Raw genomic sequence first — 20,826 nt, 5'->3', positions numbered from 1 at the left:
TATTAGATTTCAATTTCCTTTAAAGAAGGGCATGGAGCATTTTACTAGAAAGAAAATAAGATTGCCTTATGAATCCATGACGAGGGCTACTTATGGTTTGAGCACTAAAGACGACGATACGTGATTCTATCGCCTTATGAGTAGCTAAGGGCGTTGAACAATAGCGCTTGTTGGGAGGCAACCCAATGAATTTATATTTTTCTTTCTGTTTTGTTGCGTCCACACCATCATAATTCTGTTATGATTGTGTCTTTTGTGTTTATTTTTGTGTTTGAGCCAAGGAAAACCTTTATGACTAGTCTTGGTGATGGTGGTTTGACCCTGCTGGAAAAAGACAGAAACTTTTCGCTCACGAGATTATTTTTAATTTTTATTCAGAAAGAGCTTTTGAGTTGATTCTTTTTGCTTCTGGTTGATATGCCTTTTGCCCAGGTAGTCGTAATGTTTCAGAATTTTTGAGGTACCAGAAGTATACGAAGTATATAGATTACTACAGACTCGTCTGTTTTTGACAGATTCTGTTTTTGTTGAGTTGGCTGCTTGTTTTGACGAAACTATGGATAGTATCGGGGGGTACTAGCCATGGAAAAGTGAGAATACAGTAATATCTTTACCTAATAATAAAGAGGCTATCGCTTCCATCGGAAAACCCACCGAGGTTATTTTATAAAAAAAGTCCTTACTGTTTATGACATTAAACTCGTAGTATATATTAAATATTTTTTAAAATACTCATATCTTTTAAACCGTAACTCCAAAGTTAACATATTATACATGGAATTTGATTAGAAAAATATGTAGAATTTAAATATGATATTATTTTATCTGTTAAACATTTAATAAAAATACTATCTAGGGTGCAATCTTAATAAATAAGTCATTATTCGTCTTTCTTTCATACCGGTACTCATCCGGGTTGGGGATGAACACGTCAACAAAATCAGGATTAGAGATGAAACTGAAGGTCACTTGACTGATTCTTTGTACGTATTAAATCTGCATGCAAGCCATGTTAAAATAGAAGATCTGTGAAATTTTGAACTGCATTTTTGTAAGATAAGACCATCTTTATTTGTATCGTAACTATAAATTCTCAAATTATAGACATTTTTTATAAATTAAGAGCGTGTGTCGTGTGGTATTTCTTTCTCCCGTTGCAACGCATGGGCCCTTTTGCTAGTAACACCAATACAAATAGGAATCAAGATTGCTACAGTACCTAAAGAGGTGGTAGTTTGTTTTCTTGTGCTAATGATATCACGAGTTTCTGTTTAAGTTTTGTGTTGTGAAGTTTTCAAGTTTTGGGTGATGTTCTCATGGACAAAGGGATAAAGAGTGGAAAGAGCTCAAGCTTGGGGATGCCCAAGGCACCCCAAGCCAAATTCAAGGACACCTAAAAGCCTAAGCTTGGGGATGCCCTGGGAAGGCATCCCCTCTTTCATCTTCAATCCATCGGTAACATTACTTGGAGCTATATTTTTATTCACCAGATGATATGTGTTTTTCTTGGAGCGTCTTGTATTGTAGGAGTCTTTTATTTTCGTTGTGTCACAATAATCCTTGCTGCACACCTTTTGAGAGAGACATGCACTCATCGTGATTTTGCTAGAATGCTCATTGTGCTTCACTTATATCTTTTGAGCTAGATAATTTTGCTCTATGCGCTTCACTTAGATCTTTTAGAGCACGGCGGTGCGTGACTTGGTAGTTGGCTTGTGCTATGAAAGTGGTCCTAAAAGTGATAGGTACCCGAAGAGGATACAAAAACCTCCATCTTCATGTGCACTGAGTAGAAAGAGAAGTTTGATTCCTCTCAATTAGTTTTGAGACGTGGATTTGGTAATATTAAGAGTTATGTTAGTAGGGTGTTGTGAATCTAGAAATACTTGTGTTGAGGTTAGTGATTCCCGTAAGATGCACGTATGGTGAACCGCTATGTTAGGAAGTGAGAGCATAATTGATCTATTGATTGTCATCCTTTGTGTTGAGGTCGGGATCGCGCGATGGTTAACACCTACCAACCCTGCCCCTAGGTGTATGCGTTTAGCACTTTGTTTCGATTACTAATAAAAACAATCACAACAAGTATGTGAGTTCTTCATGACTAATGTGAGTCCATGGTATAGATGCACTTTCACCTTCCACCATTGCTAGCCTCTCTAGTGCCACGCAATTTTCGCCGGTGCACAAACCCACCATATGCCTTCCTCAAAACAGCCACCATACCTACCTACTATGGCATTTTCATAGCCATTCTAAGATATATTGCCATGCAACTCCCACCGTTTTGTCTCATGACTTGTGCCGTCACTCTCATATTGCCATTGCATGATCGTAAGATAGCTAGCGAGATGTTTCAACGTCATACGCCAAGCTAGATCATTGCACATCCTGGTACACTGCCGGAGGCATTTCCTATAGAGTCATCATCGTGCTAAGCTTTGAGTTGTGAGTAATAAAAGTGTGATGATCATCATTATTAGAGCGTTGTCCCATGTGAGAAAAAAAGAGGCCAAATAGCCCAAATAAAAGAAGAGGCCAAAGAGCCCAAATATAAAAAAGAGAGAAAAAGAGAGAAGGGACAATGCTACTATCTTTTTACACACTTGTGCTTCATAATAGCACCATGTTCTTCATGATTGAGAGCTCCTTGCTTCGTCACCACCATATACTAGTGGGAATCTTTATTATATAACTTGGCTTGTATATTCCAATGATGGGCTTCCTCAAATTGCCCTAGGTCTTCGTGAGCAAGGAAGTTGGATGCACACCCACTAGTTCTCCTTTTGAGCTTTCACATACTTATAGCTCTCGTGCATCCTTTGTATGGCAATCCCTACTGATTCACATTGATATCTATTAATGGGCATCTCCATAACCCTTTGATACGCCAAGTCAATGTGACCATCTCCTCCTTTTTGTCTCACAACCACCACCACACTCCATTCCACCTATAGTGCTATATCCATGGCTCACGCTCATGTATTGCGTGATAGTTGAAAAAGGTTTGAGAAAGTAAGAGTGCGAAAACAATTACTTGGCCAATACCGGGGTTGTGCATGATTTACATTAGTTGTGTGAGGATGATTAGGCATAGCCGGACTATATGATTTTGTAGGGATAAATTTCTTTGGCCTTGTTATTTCGAAAGTTCCTGACTACCTAGCTAGTTTGCTTGAAGTATTATTGTTTTCGTGTCAATAGCAAACTATTATTTTGAATCTCACGGATCTGAACATTCATGTCACATGAAATAAGTTACAAAGGACAACTATGCTAGGTAGCATTCCACATCAAAAAATTCAGTCTTTATCACTTCCCTACTCGAGGACGAGTAGGAGTTAAGCTTGGGGATGCTTGATACGTCTCCAACGTATCTATAATTTTTTATGGTTTCATGCTATTATCTTGTCAAACTTTGGATGTTTTGTATGCCTTTTATATCTTTTTTGGGACTAACTTATTAACTCAGTGCCAAGTGCCAGTTCCTGTTTTTCCGTGTTTTTGACCCTTTTCAGAGGTGGATTTTAAACGGAGTACAAACGGAATAAAACTTCCGAAAAGATTTTTTCCGAAACAGAAGACGATCGGGAGACTTGAGAACCAAGGCAGAGGGTCACCAGGGAACCCACAAGCCCTCATGGCGCGGCCCGAGGGGGCGCACCTCCCAGGCTTGTGGGCTCCCTGGGCCTCCTCTAGCCTAGGTCTTTTGCCTATATATTCCCAAAAACCCTAGAAAAAATCAGGAGATCAACGAAAACACTTTTCCTCCGCCACAAGCTTCTGTCTCCGCAAGATCCCATCTGGGGCACGTTCTGGTGCCCTGCCGGAGGGGGGATTCGGATACGGAGGGCTTCTTCATCAACACCATGACCTCTTCGATGATGCGTGAGTAGTTCACCATAGACCTACGTGTCCATAGCTAGTAGCTAGATGGCTTCTTCTCTCTCTTGGATCTTCAATACAAAGTTCTCCATGATCTTCATGGAGATCTATCAGATGTAATCTTCTTTGCGGTGTGTTTGTCGAGATCCGATGAATTGTGGATTTATGATCAGATTATCTATGAATCTTATTTGAGTTTCTTCTGATCTCTCTTATGCATGATTTCATATCCTTGTAATTCTCTTCGAGTTGTGGGTTTTGTTTGGCCAACTTGATCTATGTTTCTTGCAATGGGAGAAGTGCTTGGTTTTGGGTTCATACCGTGCGATGACCTCACCCAGTGACAGAAGGGGTAGCGAGGCACGCATCATGTTGTTGCCATCAAGGGTAAAAAGGTGGTGTTTTCATCATTGGTTTGAGTTTATCCCTCTACATCATGTCATCTTGCTTAAAGCGTTACTCTGTTTGTCATGAACTCAATACACTAGATGCATGCTGGATAGCGGTCGATGTGTGGAGTAATAGTAGTAGATGCAGAAAGTATCGGTCTACTTGTCTCGGACATGATGCCTATATGTATGATCATTTCCTTAGATATCGTCATGACTTTGCATGGTTCTATCAATTGCTCGACAGTAATTTGTTCACCCACCGTAATATTTGCTATTTTGAGAGAAGCCTCTAGTGAACACTATGGCCCCCAGGTCTACTTCACTTCATATTTTCAGCCTTACACTTTTACTTCGTTGCACTTTCTGTCTTCAGATCTCACTTTGCAATCAATCTTGAAGGGATTGACAACCCCTTTATAGCGTTGGGTGCAAGATCTTTTATGTTTGGCCAGAAATTGACACGTTGACGGAGACTTGCTTGCGTTGGTTTTTCCCTTGAAGAGGAAAGGGTGATGCAGCACAGGAGGAGTAGGTATTTCCCTCAGTTTGAGAACCAAGGTATCAATCCAGTAGGAGAATCTCGTCAAGTCCAGAGTACCTGCACAAACACAAAGGATCTTGCACCCAACGCTGTAAAGGGGTTGTCAATCCCTTCAAGATTGTTTGCAAAGTGAGATCTGAAGGCGGAAAGTGCAACGAAGTAAAAAGTGTAAGGCTAAAAATATGGTGTGGAGTAGACCCTGGGGGCCATAGTGTTCACTAGAGGCTTCTCTCAAAATAGGAAGTACTACGGTGGGTGAACAAATTACTGTCGAGCAATTAATAGAACCGCGCAAAGTCATGACAATATCTAAGGCAATGATCATACATATAGGCATCACGTCCGAGACAAGTAGGCCGATACTTTCTGCATCTACTACTATTACTCCACACATCGACCGCTATCCAGCATGCATCTAGTGTATTGAGTTCATGACGAACAGAGTAACGCCTTAAGCAAGATGACATGATGTAGAGGGATAATCTCAAACCAATGATGAAAACCCCATCTTTTTACCCTTGATGGCAACAACACGATGCGTGCCTCGCTACCCCTTCTGTCACTGGGTGAGGTCACTGCACGGTATGAACCCAAAACCAAGCACTTCTCCCATTGCAAGAACCATAGATCTAGTTGGCGAGACAAAACCAACAACTCGGAGAGAATTACAAGGATATGAAATCATGCATAAGAGAGATCAGAAGAAACTCAAATAAGATTCATAGATAATCTGATCATAAATCCACAATTCATCGGATCTCGACAAACACACTGCAAAAGAAAATTACATCGGATAGATCTCCATGAAGATCGTGGAGAACTTTGTATTGAAGATCCAAGAGAGAGAAGAAGCCATCTAGTTACTAGCTATGGACCCGGAGGTCTATGGTGAACTACTCACGCATCATCCGAGAGGTCATGGTGTTGATGAAGCAGCCCTCCGTGTCCGAATCCCCCCTCCGACAGGGCACCAGAATGTGCCCCGGATGGGATCTTGTAGAGGCAGAAGCTTTCGGCGGCAGAAAAGTACTTTCGATGATCTCCTGTTTTTTTGTGGAATTTGTGGGGATATATAGGCGCAAACCTTAGGGCAAAGGAGGTCCAGGGGGCCACAAGCCTGTGGGCCGCGGCCTCCCCCTGGCTGCGGGGTGAGGGCTTGTGGGGCCCCTGGGGCCCCCATGCCTTGGCTCTCAAGTCTCCTGATCTTCTTCCGTTACGGAAAAAATCTTTTCGGGGATTTTATTCGGTTTGACTCCGTTTCAAAACAGGAACTGGCACTTGGCACTGAGTTAATCAGTTCGTCCCAAAAAATATATAAAAGGCATGCAAAACATCCAAAGTTTGACAAGATAATAGCAAGAAACCATCAAATATTATAGATACGTTGGAGACGTATCACATATCATTAGCATCATGGATATTCAGAGAATTGATACCAACAATATTTCTATCATGCTCATCATTCAAGGATTTCACATTAAGCATTTTCATAAATTATTCCTCTAACAATTGAGCGCAATTTTCTGAACCATCATTTTCACGAAACATATTATAAAGACAAAGCAAATGAGGCAACCTAAATTCCATTTTTTGTAGTTTTCTTCTATAAAACTAAACTAGTGAAAACAAGAAACTAAAAAGATTTAATTACAAAATCTAAATATATACCTTCAAGCACTCACCTCCCTAGCAACGGCGCCAAAAAAGAGCTTGATGTCTACTACGCAACTTTATTCTTGTAGACTGTGTTGGGCCACCAAGCGCAGAGTTTTGTAGAACAACAACAAATTTCCCTCAAGTGGATGACCTAAGGTTTATCAATCCATGGGAGGCGTAGGATGAAGATGGTCTCTCTTGAATAACCCTGCAATCAAATATACAAAATATCTTGTGTCCCCAACACACCCAATAAAATTCTAAATTGTATAGGTGCACTAGTTCGGCGAAGAGATAGTGATACAAGTCTAGTATGTATACTATATATAGGTTTTTGTAATATGAAAATATAAAAATAGCAAGGTAGCAAGTGTAAAACAGCAAGCAAAACATTGTATAAATGCTTGGTAATAAGGCCTAGGGTTCATACTTTCACTAGTGCAATCTCTCAACAATGCTAACATAGTAGAATCATATGATCCTCCATCAACATCCAACAAAGAATTAGTCCAAAGTTCCTATCTAGCGGAGACCAATAAGATGAAATTGGTGTAGGTAGTAGAACCACCTCAAAGTTATTCTTTCTGATCAATGTTTTGAGCTATTCGTATAAGTGTCACAAACATCCCTAGAGTTCATACTAGAATAACACCCACGATACATGTCAATCAACCCTAATGTATCCTCAAGTATCCGTGGGTAAATTATGCGACATACATCAAACAATTTTAGATCTATCATATTCAATCCAACACAAAGTGCTTCAAGGAGCACCCCAAGATTTCTATCGGAGAACATAGTATGAAAATGTGCAATCAACTCATATGCATAGATCCCCAAGGTCACCGAATTCCACAAGTTGATGCCATGGCATAGATCAAGTGAATCACTTGAATACCCCAATGTCATTATAGGTATCCACCAGCCCCGGTCCTGAGATTTCTGGGGCTCGGGACGAAAGTAGAATATGGACCCTTTAATACAATCATCAAGAAAATGAATATATAACATAGAATGTTACAAATGAACAACAAATTGCATCAAAAATGATATCCATGTTATGTTATTTATAAATATTATTTGATTTTTTTAATTCTTAGATGCAAAGTCACCAATGATGTTGTTATTTGTAGTAAAGAATAATAGATCGTCAAATTTTAATATGAAATAAACTATTATAAATATATGAATCAATATTTATCTTTTTAGGGTCAACTAATCGTTGATTCCATCTTACACAAAAGGGATTGCTCCAGCTAGAAAAAAAAGGACTGCTAATTGTGTTGAACCAGTAATTTTGAATTGGAGGTGACCGTGTGACCCACCTTTAACTTCGAGAAAATTGATTGTTTTTTCTACAGGAAAAGTACAGGCGTTGCCTTTTTTAGGAGAAGGCACTGCTAATCCAATTGTTTCAACTAGCCTGGTGTGGCCCATCGTCACTTTTTTAGAGCTCGCCCAACCGCTACCACACAAAGAATGATACATGTTGAAGAAAGAAAAAAGCCCAAGGCCCAACGACTAAAGGAAAAGAACGATTCAGCCTTCTTCCTCGAGGAGACAGATCGAGCAGGTTCTTGAGTTTCATGGCGGCTCGAAGCGTTCCCTATCTGATAGAGGTGTTCACTGCTGAGTGCTGACACATACTTGGGCGGGGCCCCTGGTTTTGGGGGCCCGGGGCGGCCACCCCTCCCCCCCCTCAGGGTCGCCCCTGGTATCCACATGCAAGAAATACATCAAGTGTTCTCAAATCAAAATATTCTATCCAACATAACGAGATCTTAAAGGGAAAGATTCAATTCATCACAACAAGGTAGCAAGGGAACAACATCATATGATCCAACTATATTAACAAGGCCCGTGATACATCAAGATCGTGCCATCTCAAGAACTAGAGAGAGATAGATTGAACGTATAGCTACTGGTACATACCCTCAGCCCCGAGGGTGAACTACTCCATCCTCATCATGGCCTCCGCCGGGATGATGAAGATGGCCACCGAAGATGATTTCCCCTCTTCGGCAAGGTAGTGGAAAGGCTATTTATGGGGTTTTCATCGCTACGAAGAGTTGCGGCACCGGAGCGAAAGTTCTCCCTCTATCTCTAGGGTTTCTGGTAAATCTAGAATTTTCAGAGTTGGATTCATGCCAAACGGAGCCACATGGGCCCCACAAGCCATCAAGGCGGGGCCTAGGGGCGCCATGTTGGCTTGTGGACCACAAGTGGCTCCCCTCTGGTGGTTCTTTGCTCCAATATCACTTATTTCCTTAAAAAAATTATGAAAAAGTTTCGGAGGATTCCGAGAACTTTCATTTTCTACACAAAAACAACACCATGGTAATTCTACTGAAGACAACGTCGGTCTGGGTTAGTGCTAAATAAATCATATAAAGTGCATCAAAACCATACAAAAGATTGTAAACATAGGCAAACATGGCATGAATACTTCATTAATTATTGATACGTTGGATACATATCATGCAGTGTGCATCCAACCATTCTAGTGCTTACTGTGCTCCCTACCTTAAAGATCCCACATTCAATTGAGCTCTCCAATTGAAATTGGGTCACCTGGTTTTGACCGAGACATCAATTTATCAAAGCTCCCTCGTCCAGTTCTTTTATGCTATACACTATGCTTCCTGATTTTTAAGGCCACAAAATTAAATGAGGTCTTCAATTTAGAATTGGGTCATTCAATTTTGACCGGGTCAACAATTTCTCAAGGAACTCTTTGTTGGGAACGTAGCATGAAAATAAAAAAAATCATATGAAACACCCAAGATCTAACCTAGGAGATGTGTAGCAACGAGAGGGGAGAGTGTTTCTACATACCCCCGTAGACTGTTAAGAGGAAGCGTATATTACGCGGTTGATGTAGTTGTACTCTTCACAATTCAATCTGATCCAGCGCCGAATGAACGACACCTCTGCGTTCAGCACACGTGCGGCTCGTTGACGTCCCCTCCTACCTAATCCAGCAAGCGAGGGTGGATAACTAGATGGTGTCAATGCCAGCACGATGGCGTGACGGCAACAATGAGTGGCTGGTGGACGTTGTGGATCTGAGCGTACAGCACACCCCCAAGACGGATGAACTTGTGGGTTGGCATTTTGTCAAACAGTTTGCAAGTGGAGGTGGAGAAAAAAATTGGGGCTAGAATCTATAGCTCTGATTACCAAATGTTAGGGTCCAGCTAGTAGATTCACTCAATCACCATAATTCTATCTACAAGTCATGAATTACAAGTAGATCTCAAAGAAGAAGAAGGAATCAGAGAGCTGATTTACGCTTCTAATCCGTGAGATGATTTCTGGTTCTAGATTGTTTAAGATTTTGTTTCTCACATTGAAACAATTTCTTTTTTTCACTTAGTTGCTACTGTTAGTGCTATGTTACTCATTTTTATCGGGATTGAATATTCGTGTTGATCGGGTGGATTTAAATGTGCAGTTGTTTCATCGCTGTGAGGATCTGGTGTTCGACGACCTCCCTCGTGCGTTTGATGAGCTCCCCTGTGTTAGTGGGTGGTTAAAAATGACATCTCCTCCTCCCCCTTCATTTGTTCTGCCCAGTCTCTGTCGACGATACTTGCTAGATATAGGTAGATTCAATCATCGGTATGCGTGACCAGTATGTGTCTCCCATTTGAAAGGATGGCATCTATAAATAGGCATGTATTTGCATATTTATAACCGTCATCCTTTCGAATTGCCCATCTCATCCATGGACAGCCCGATTATGTGTAGATTGGGTTAAGTTTCACGTGCTCTACTTTGGTGTGAGGCAAAATTTCGTCAGGGCCACCCCATTGTTCTTCGGGTACACATTCTCTCGGCTTGTTGTCGAGACGTGTATCAGGAGAACGGAGGGGAGGTGCTGCCATAATTTTGTGTCGGACCAGAGTAGAGCACGGGGAACAAATCCAATCTACACGTACACAGGTGGGATTAGGACCCATCTTTACCTATTGAAGATAGGATTCAATACATGAATGCTTGTTTCCCTTTTACATGGTAAAAATAAAACTATGGCGTAAATAATATGACAACAATAATTAGTTATGTATCTAGTCTTAATTACATTATATATAACTCAATGAATATGAATTTGGTGCCCATATTGTCAGTGCAAGTAGCGACATGAGTGATCGTGTGTGGATGTACACCGGTCACACTAGTTAGAAAGACATGACCAATGAATGTTTAACCAAAACCAAGGGTTTGTGAAAGCCGCATTTGCAAATGGCCACAGAAAAAACCAGTGCCCGTGTCATAAGTGCAACGACTTTTCAAAGAGGAAATAGGGTGAAATGGGTAAACACCTGCAGAAGTGGGGTTTTACGCCTGATTATACGGTGTGGACATTTCATGGTGAGTCTGCCCAACGTCCCAGAGTTGAGGTGGTTTGTCGTCTCACCGACGAGCATGGTACCGGGATCGAAGTCATTGTGCAAGACTTTGATGATGCTCAGGATTCAAAAGATGAGATGGAGGGATCTGCAAAGGCCTTCAATGAAATGTTGGAGTCTTCAAAACGTCCTCTCCACAAGCATACTGAGCTTTGTCAGTTGGATGCCATTGCGCAAGTAATGGCTCTGAAGTCTGAGTTCAACTTGGGTAGGGAATGCTACAACGCGATGATGACACTATTTGGACGCTTTCTACCCAAAGGCCATGTAATGCATGCAAACATGTACCATTCGGACAAAATCATGTGTGTACTTAAGATGCCCTATGAGAAGATAGATGCTTGTGAGAAAGGATGTGCCTTATTTAGGCTTGAGTATGTGGGCTTGAACTATTGTCCCATTTGCATGTCTTCCAGGTATGTTGTGGTAGACAACGGTATGGGTGAGAAGAGGCAGAACAAAATCCCCGTTAATGTTCTTTTGTATATGCCAATCATACCAAGACTTCAACGTCTTTTCATGGTTGAAGAGACGGCTAGACGGATGACATGGCACAAATTGGGAAAAAGAACCGGACTAGGTGCAGATGGGAGTTAGATGTTGGTACACACATCACATGCTTTTGCGTGGAAGCACTTCGATGCATTACCTGAGAATAAAGCGGCAGATCCAAGGCATCCTCGAGTATGCGTCGCCACAAATGGGTTCAATCCGTTTGGTATGACGGCAACCCAATACAGTTGTTGTCCTGTATTTGTCATTCCACTCAATCTCCCCCCTCCCAGACAGATTATGCAAAAAATAACATTTCCTCACGTTGATAATTCCAGGACCCAACTATTCAAGGAAGAATATGAATGTGTACATGTGGCTGCTTAAGGATGAATTGCAAGAAGCTTGGATAACGGGTTCAAGACATATGACGTCCCTAGAAAAGAGAACTTCAAAATGCATGTCTCGTGCATGTACTTGATGCATGACTTGTTGGCGTATGCGCTATTCACTGGCTGGTGTGTGCACGGAAGGTCCTTGTTCCCCACATGCTAGGAAACTCTTCATTTTCATTGGCTGGAGGCGGGTCGGAAGTATTCTTGCTTCGATTTGCATAGACAATTCCTTGATCCTAGCCATAAGTTCAGAAAAGACAAGAAGAACTTCATCAAAGGTAGAGTTGTCAAAAACTCTACACCACCTGCATTGACAGGCCAATAGATCCTGGATGAGTTAAATGCTCTCGAGCCTGATCCAGAGCGTCTAGGGTATTTCAAGGGGTATAATTCGGAACACGCCTAGACTCACAAGTCATGCTGTGCGATCTGTCTTTCTTAAAAGACCTCCTTCTTCCACACAACACCCACATGATGCACATTGAAAAGAATATGGGTGAGGCCCTTTTTGGTACATTTTTCGGCACAGATGGGAAGTCAAATGATAATCCTAAGGCTAGAGTCGATCAACACACTCTATGTGATAGACCATTACAAAATATGTGACAACCGAAAGGAAAGCAAAAATGGATGAAGCCAAAGGCCTGGTTCAATCTTGGAAGGGGAGCTATGAGCGAAATTATCTTGTGGGTCAAATGCACTTGATGTTCCCCGATGGGTATGCAACGAATCTAAAGAGGGGAGCTAGTCTTGAAAAGTTGAAAATATTTCGTCTCAAGAGTCATGATTGGTACATATGGCTTGAGCGGGTAATATCGGTGATGTTGCATGGCTTTATCCCTAAGGATAAATGGCTAGTACTGGAAGAGCTGAGCTATTTCTTCTGTGTTCTTTGTCCAAAAAAACTATCGCCTGGCGTGCTAGATGACATGGAAAATATGGCACCGGAGTTGCTCTACAAGTTAGAGAAGATCTTTCCACTAGGCTTTTTAATCCAATGCAACATTTGATTTCACATCTCCCGGAGGAGGCAAGATTGGGGGGCCGTGCAAAATCATTGGTGCTTTGGAACTGAGAGGATGCAGAAGATTCTTCCAGCAAAATATAAAAATAAATGTATAATTGAAGCATCGGTGATTGAGGCATTCATTATTGAGGAGGCAAACTTCGTGACAGCACACTACGAAGCCAAAAATCGTCATTTGCATAATCCGAAGCCTCGGTACAATACTGGCAACCCTAAAGAAGGTGTATCAAACCTCGGCCTATTCAAAGGGGAGCTTGCACCAGCAAGTGCTTCGACAACCAATAGCATTTGATGTCAAAGAATCGCGGACCATTTCGTTGTATATCTTCAACAACCTAGCAGAAGTGCGGCCTTACATCGAGTAAGTTCTCGGTACATTTTTTGGCAACTTCTAACTCCTTTGAACCGCTCTTATGCCTGAATATTTGATCCAAAAGGATTCCATCATTTAGTATGAGCTTCTGGCAAAGCATGGAGGCACCTATCCCGGTTTCATCTCTTGGTTAAAACAAACGGTAATTACCATTAATAAACCATTAAATTTCTTGTTCTAATTTCAGCTAATGCAACAATCCTTTCGTATTAAACTTGTAGGCTAATTCAGACTATAATGGACGCCGAATTTGAGAAATACGACATCAACGGGTATCGCTTTCGTACCTTTGGCAAAGAGCTATCTATGGCCGATCAAAAATATACAAATTGTAGTGTCTATGGTATCGACGAAGGAGGTACCAAGTATTATGGAAGAGTTGAAGCAATTTATGAATTTCTATTCTATGGTGAAAACCCACCGAACATCGTATTCTTCAAATGTTATTGGTTCCAGCTGAAGGAGACTAGAAGGACTCATGAACATATAGGGCTAGTCGAAATCAAACAAAGCACCCATTTAGATGATCCCAATGTCTATATTGCGGCTGAACATGCAACCCAAGTTTTCTATCTACCATGGGCCTGCCGAACTAATATAAATCTGAATGGTTGGGATGTTGTTTATGAAGTGTCGCCACGTGTTAGACCAGATCCCGCCAATGAAGAGGATTATGAACATCACATTAAACCAGACACATATGAAGGAGAAGTCTTCCAAGAAACACATCTTTCCAAAAACCGTTTCAAGAACTGCTCTACTTCACCCCAGAACATGAAAGTAGACAGCAACACTGAATCCAACTTCACCCCTGAGCCGGAACAAGAAGAGCCGAAACAAGAAGAATGTTATTGTTGCATATGACCTGTGAATGCTTGACCGATTACAAAAATGTCTTCCACATGTTGATGTTGTTGAACCCGATGAGCATGTCATTCATGATGACACGCGTGATAGTGATGATGATGATGATGAAACATTTATTAATCCCACAGCATATATAGATGATCCAGACTATTACTAGTTTGTATGCATCCCAACTTATATACATATTATTATTCATGTCAGGTACTCAATTTTTTTTATGTTGTACTAATTTCGTTTACTCTTATTTCATGGTAGGTGTTGAAAGATGGTGGGCGCGGTTTGAGAGTGCTCCGCGGGTACTTCTTCGTCGGTGGCCTGCGGGAGGGGTACTTCCATTCCACCCCTATTGAGGGAGTCCTGGATTAAGGGGTCCTCGGGGCGCCAGCCCATGGACCGAATCGTCAGAGCCCAGATAGTTGATGACATCGTACACAGCAAGGAAGGCTCCAAGGACCGGCGTATACTCCAAGTTTAGAAGAACTAGGTCGGTCATCTATCCCCGACTAATAGTCGATAACTTGTAAACCCTAGGGTCCCTGGTGTCTATATAAACTAGAGACCCCAATCCATGTAGAGGAGGCTAAATCATCTAGGGTTTAGCGTATACAATCTCGAGGTAGATCTACTTTGTAAGCATCTGCATCAATACAATCAAGCAGGACGTAGGGTATTACCTCCATAGGAGGGCTCAAACCTGGGTAAACCGATGTATCCCCCTTCTTCCTACAACCCATAGATCCAAGTTCCACAGTTCGGGACCCCCTACCCGAGATATGCCGGTTTTGACATCGACATTGGTGCATTCATTGAGAGTTCCATTGTTGGATCGCTGAGAAGATCGATGGCTCACTCAATTGTCAGCGATAGAATCAGCAATGGAGACATCTATGTCCCTCGGCAGGTTCTCTCATTCGGCAGCATTACGTTGCGTGCAGACCCAACCGGTCATCTTGGCCAGATCAGAGGTTTCGTCCCCAATCCGCAAGCATGGTCACGAATTTTTGAATTCCCAACCCATCCGAGGACCGAGCTGGTCCTCGCAAGAATCCCAGCTTCGGCCGATGAGATCAAAAACCTCAAAGCTTTAACTTCAGGCCCTGCATCTTTCCATGTCCTCGAATACCTCTCTTCTAAAGAGTCGGCTCCTAGATCGGACCTGACCCTGACGCGTGTATCACAACAAACGTCTTTTGCCGAACACGCCTCCCTCACGGACGCCCCGGAGGTTAACTCCAAAAACCATACAGTGATGTGCCAGGACGAGCACTCATTGTTAAACGAGATGCTCGGCCAGATCCAATCGTTGCACATCTCAACCAGCCCGACCCACTTGTAGCATGGCTCTGAGTCGGAATATGGGGACATTTACAGCCCACCCACCACCCACTTGGTAGCCACCATCAAAGATTTAACCGACGCATTAGACTACAGTTCCGAGGAGCTTGACGGCATGGACGACGAGGCCGACGAACCCACTCCCACAAATGCAGGGTGATGGGCCGCAACCTCTACTTATGACATCTACATGGTAAACACGCCCGGTAACAACGGCGACCTCCCCCCATAACCAAATGATGACAAATCTAGGGAGGAAAATTAAAAACGTTGAAAGCAGCATAAGCGTGCTAAGGCGAACAAGGGGAAAAATCACTGCACAAGGCACTGGGGAAAACAAAAACCCAGAGGACCACGGTAACCTCGGAATTCCCGAACATCCACCAAAGGATGCGAACAAACCCGTGGATCAAGACGACCTCGACGACATCAACAGGTTGGACGATGATGATTACTCCCCCCCCTCCCGTCGACGACTACCCGGAGGACGAAGACTTCGCAGTGCTCGATGACCTTGGAGGTCAGGAGGAATTTTGGCAGCTACTCCTAGCTACTGCTCGAAGCTTAAAGGCGAAGGAGAGTCAACCCTAGGACGAACAGGACACTATAAACAGGAGGTGGACCACCGAAGAAGAACACGGCCCTGGATGGCCAGATCAGAAGAAAATTTACCCACGTCGCCGACTGCTGCCACAATTCGATGACGAGGCCCCAAATACACAGATAAGACCAACCTGACCGCCCTCCCCGAGGGCGCGACAGGATGGCGTCGGACGTCGAATACTATCCTGGCCTCCCTGCGTGAAGGGGAAGGGAAAAGGTGAACCCTAGGGGTGGAAACAAACAGCGATATGACCTGGATAACAAGACAGGTCACAACAAGTCCATTTACGGGTCCAGAAGGTACTCCCGCACTAGATGAGATGGAGAGCCACTTCGGTCCTCCTACTACACCAGAGACCAGGATTCATACCAGACTCAACCCAAAGCCAATCTTCGGCACCCGATAGCCTGGACTAGAGGCACCGCACTCCCACTATGCTTCACACACGAAGCAATGCAACATCAGTTTTTGGGAGGATTCAAACCCGTCAACATAGAGAAGTACGACGGAACTAGAGATCCTGAAGTGTGGATAGAAGACTTTCTTCTCCATATTCACATGGAGAGAGATGATCTCCTCAACATCAAATACTTACCCCTCAAGTTGAAAGGGCCAGCACAGCACTAGTTAAACAGTCTGCCCGAGGACTCGATTGGAAGTTGGGAATGTTGTAAATATGCCCTAGAGGCAATAATAAAATGGTTATTATCATATGTCCTTGTTCACGATAATCGTCTATTGTTCATGCTATAATTGTATCAGCGGGAAACAGTAATACATGTGTAAATAAATAGATCACAATGTGTCCCTAGCAAGCCTCTAGTTGGTTAGCTCGTTGATCAATAGATGATCAAGGTTTCTTGATCATGGACATTGGATGTCATTGATGATGGGATCCCATCATTAGGAGAATGATGTGATGGACAAGACCATATCCTAAGCATAGCACTAGATCGTGTTGTTCGTATGCTAAATCTTTTCTAATGTCAAGTGTGTTTTCCTTCGACCGTGAGATTGTGCAACTCCCATATACCGTAGGAGTGCTTTGGGTGTATCAAACGTCACAACGTAACTGGGTGACTATAAAGGTGCACTACGGGTATCTCCAAAAGTGTATGTTGGGTTGGCACGAATCAAGATTGGGATTTATCACTCCGTGTGACGGAGAGGTATCTCTGGGCCCACTCGATAGAACATCATCATAATGAGCTCAGTGTGACTAAGGAGTTAGTAAGGGGATGATGTGCTACGGAAGGAGTAAAGAGACTTACCGGCAACGAGATTGAACAAGGTATAGGAATACCGATGATCGAATCTCGGGCAAGTTCTATACCGACAACCAAAGGGAATTGTATACGGGATTGTTTGAATCCTTGACATTGTGGTTCATCCGATGAGATCATCGTGGAACATGTGGGAGCCATGCTACTTCTCAAACTACAGCGCTAGAAATTGCCACGTTGACGGAGACTTAGCTTGCGTTGGTTTTTCCCTTGAAGAGGAAAGGGTGATACAGCACACGAGCAGTAAGTATTTCCCTCAATTTGAGAACCAAGGTATCAATCGAGTAGGAGAATCTCGTCAAGTCCAGAGTACCTGTGCAAACGCAAAAGAGCTTGCACCCAACGCTATAGAGGGGTTGTCAATCCCTTCAAGATTGATTGCAAAGTGAGATCTAAAGGCGGAAAGTGCAACGAAGTAAAAGTGTAAGGCTGAAAATATGAAGTGAAGTAGACCTGGGGGGAATAGTGTTCACTAGAGGCTTCTCTCAAAATAGAAAATATTACGGTGGGTGAACAAATTACTGTCGAGCAACTGATAGAACCGCGCAAAGTCATGACGATATCTAAGGCAATGATCATACATATAGGCATCACGTCCAAGACAAGTAGATCGATACTTTCTGCATCTACTACTATTACTCCACACATCGACCGCTATCCACCATGCATCTAGTGTATTGAGTTCATGACAAACAGAGTAACGCTTTAAGCAAGATGACATGATGTAGAGGGATAAACTCAAACCAATGATGAAAACCCCATCTTTTTACCCTTGATGGCAACAATACGATGTGTGCCTCGCTACCCCTTCTATCACTGGGTGAGGTCACCGCATGGTATGAACCCAAAACCAAGCACTTTTCCCATTGCAAGAATCATAGATCAAGTTGGCCAAACAAAACCCACAACTCGAAGAGAATTACAAGGATATGAAATCATGCATCAGAGAGAGATCAAAAGAAACTCAAATAAGATTCATAGATAATCTGATCATAAATCCACAATTTATCGGATCTCAACAAACACACCGCAAAGAAGATTACATCGGATAGATCTCCATGAAGATCATGGAGAACTTTGTATGGAAGATCCAAGAGAGAGAAGAAGCCATCTAGCTACTAGCTATGGACCCGTAGGTCTATGGTCAACTACTCACGCATCATCAGAGAGGTCATGGTGTTGATGAAGAAGCCCTCCGTATCCGAATCCCCCCCCCCCGGCAGGGCACCAGAACATGCCCCAGATGGCATCTTGTGGAGACCGAAGCTTGCGGCGGAGGAAAAGTGTTTTCATTGATCTCCTGATTTTTTCTGGGATTTTAGGGAATATATAGGCGAAAGACCTAGGGCAGAGGAGGCGCGGGCCCCCTGGCCGCGCCATGAGGGCTTGTGTCCCTGGTGACCCTCTGCCTTGGTTCTCAAGTCTCCCGGTCGTCTTCTGTTTCGAAAAAAATCTTTTCGGAAGTTTTATTCCGTTTGGACTCCGTTTAAAATCCTCCTCTGAAAAGGGTCAAAAGCATGGAAAAAACAGGAGCTCGCACTTGGCACTGAGTTAATAAGTTAGTCCCAAAAAAGATATAAAAGGCATACAAACATCCAAAGTTTGACAAGATAATAGCATGAAACCATCAAAAATTATAGATACGTTGGAGACGTATCAAGCATCCCCAAGCTTAACTCCTGCTCGTCCTCGAGTAGGGAAGTGATAAAGACTGGATTTTTTATGTGGAATGCTACCTAGCGTAGTTGTCCTTTGTAACTTCTTTCATGTGACATGAATGTTCAGATCCGTAAGATTCAAAACAATAGTTTGCTATTGACATGAAAACAATAATACTTCAAGCAAACTAGCAAGGTAATCATGAACTTTCAAAATAACAAGGCCAAAGAAAGTTATCCCTACAAAATCATATAGTGTGGCTATGCTCCATCATCCTCACACAACTAATGTAAATCATGCACAACCCCGGTATTGGCCAAGGTATTGTTTTCACACTCTTACTTTCTCAAACCTTTTTCATCTATCATGCAATACATGACCGTGAGCCATGGATATAGCACTATAGGTGGAATAGAGTGTGGTGGTGGTTGTGAGACAAAAAGGAGGAGATGGTCACATTGACTCGGCGTATCGAAGGGTTATGGAGATGCCCATTAATAGATATCAATGTGAATGAGTAGGGATTGCCATACAAAGGATGCACGAGAGTTATAAGTATGTGAAAGCTCAAAACGAGAACTAGTGGGTGTGCATCCTACTTGCTTGCTCACGAAGAACTAGGGCAATTTGAGGAAGCCCGTCATTGGAATATACAAGCCAAGTTATATAATAAAGATTCCCAGTAGTATATGGTGGTGACGAGCAAGGAGCTCTCAATCATGAAGAACATGGTGCTATTATGAAGCACAAGTGTGGAAAAAGATAGTATCATTGTCCCTTCTCTCTTTTTCTCTCTTTTTTATATTTTTTTTATTTTGGGTTTTTGGCCTCTTTTTTTATTTGGGCTCTTTGGCCTCTCTTTTTTTCCTCACATGGGACAATGCTCTAATAATGATGATGATCACACTTTTATTTACTCACAACTCAATGCTTGGAACGATGATGACTCTATGGGAAATGCCTCCTGCAGTGTACCGGGATGTGCAGCGATCTAGCTTGGTGTATGACGTTGAAACATCTCGCTAGCTATCTTACGATCATGCAATGGACATATGAGAGTGACGGCACAAGTCATGAGACGGAACAGTGGGAGTTGCATAGTAGGTAGGTATGATGGCTGTTTTGAGGAAGGCATATGGTGGGTTTGTGCACCGGCGAAAATTGCGCGGCACTAGAGAGGCTAGCAATGGTGGAAGGTGGAAGTGCATGTATACCATGGACTCACATTAGTCATGAAGAACTCACATACTTGTTGCGAAAGTTTTTATTAGTAATCGAAACAAAGTGGTAAACGCATATTCCTAGGGGAAGGGTTGGTAGGTGTTAACCATCGCGCAATCCCGACCTCAACACAAAGGATGACAATCAATAGATCAATTATGCTCTCACTTCCTAACATAGCGGTTCACCATACGTGCATGTTACGGGAATCACTAACCTCAACATAAGTATTTCTAGATTCACAACACCCTACTAACATAACTCTTAATATTACCAAATCCACGTCTCGAAACTAATTGAGAGGAATCAAACTTCTCTTTCTACTCAATGCACATGAAGATGGAGGTTTTTGTATCCTCTTTGGGTACCTATCACTTTTAGGACCACTTTCATAGCACAAGCCAACTACCAAGTCACGCACCGCCGTGCTCTAAAAGATCTAAGTGAAGCGCATAGAGCAAAATTATCTAGCTCAAAAGATATAAGTGAAGCACAATGAGCATTCTAGCAAATCACGATGAGTGCATGTCTCTCTCAAAAAGGTTAGCAGCAAGGATGATTGTGACACAACAAAAAGGAAAGACTCCTACGATACAAGACGCTCCAAGAAAAACACATATCATGTGGTGAATAAAAATATAGCTCCAAGTAATGTTACCGATGGATTGAAGACGAAAGAGGGGA

Source organism: Hordeum vulgare, chromosome 7H (genome assembly GCF_904849725.1).
Source record: "Hordeum vulgare subsp. vulgare chromosome 7H, MorexV3_pseudomolecules_assembly, whole genome shotgun sequence".
Lineage (NCBI taxonomy): Eukaryota > Viridiplantae > Streptophyta > Magnoliopsida > Poales > Poaceae > Hordeum > Hordeum vulgare.
The sequence above is the reverse complement of the archived record's forward strand: the minus strand, read 5'-3'. Positions refer to the sequence as shown.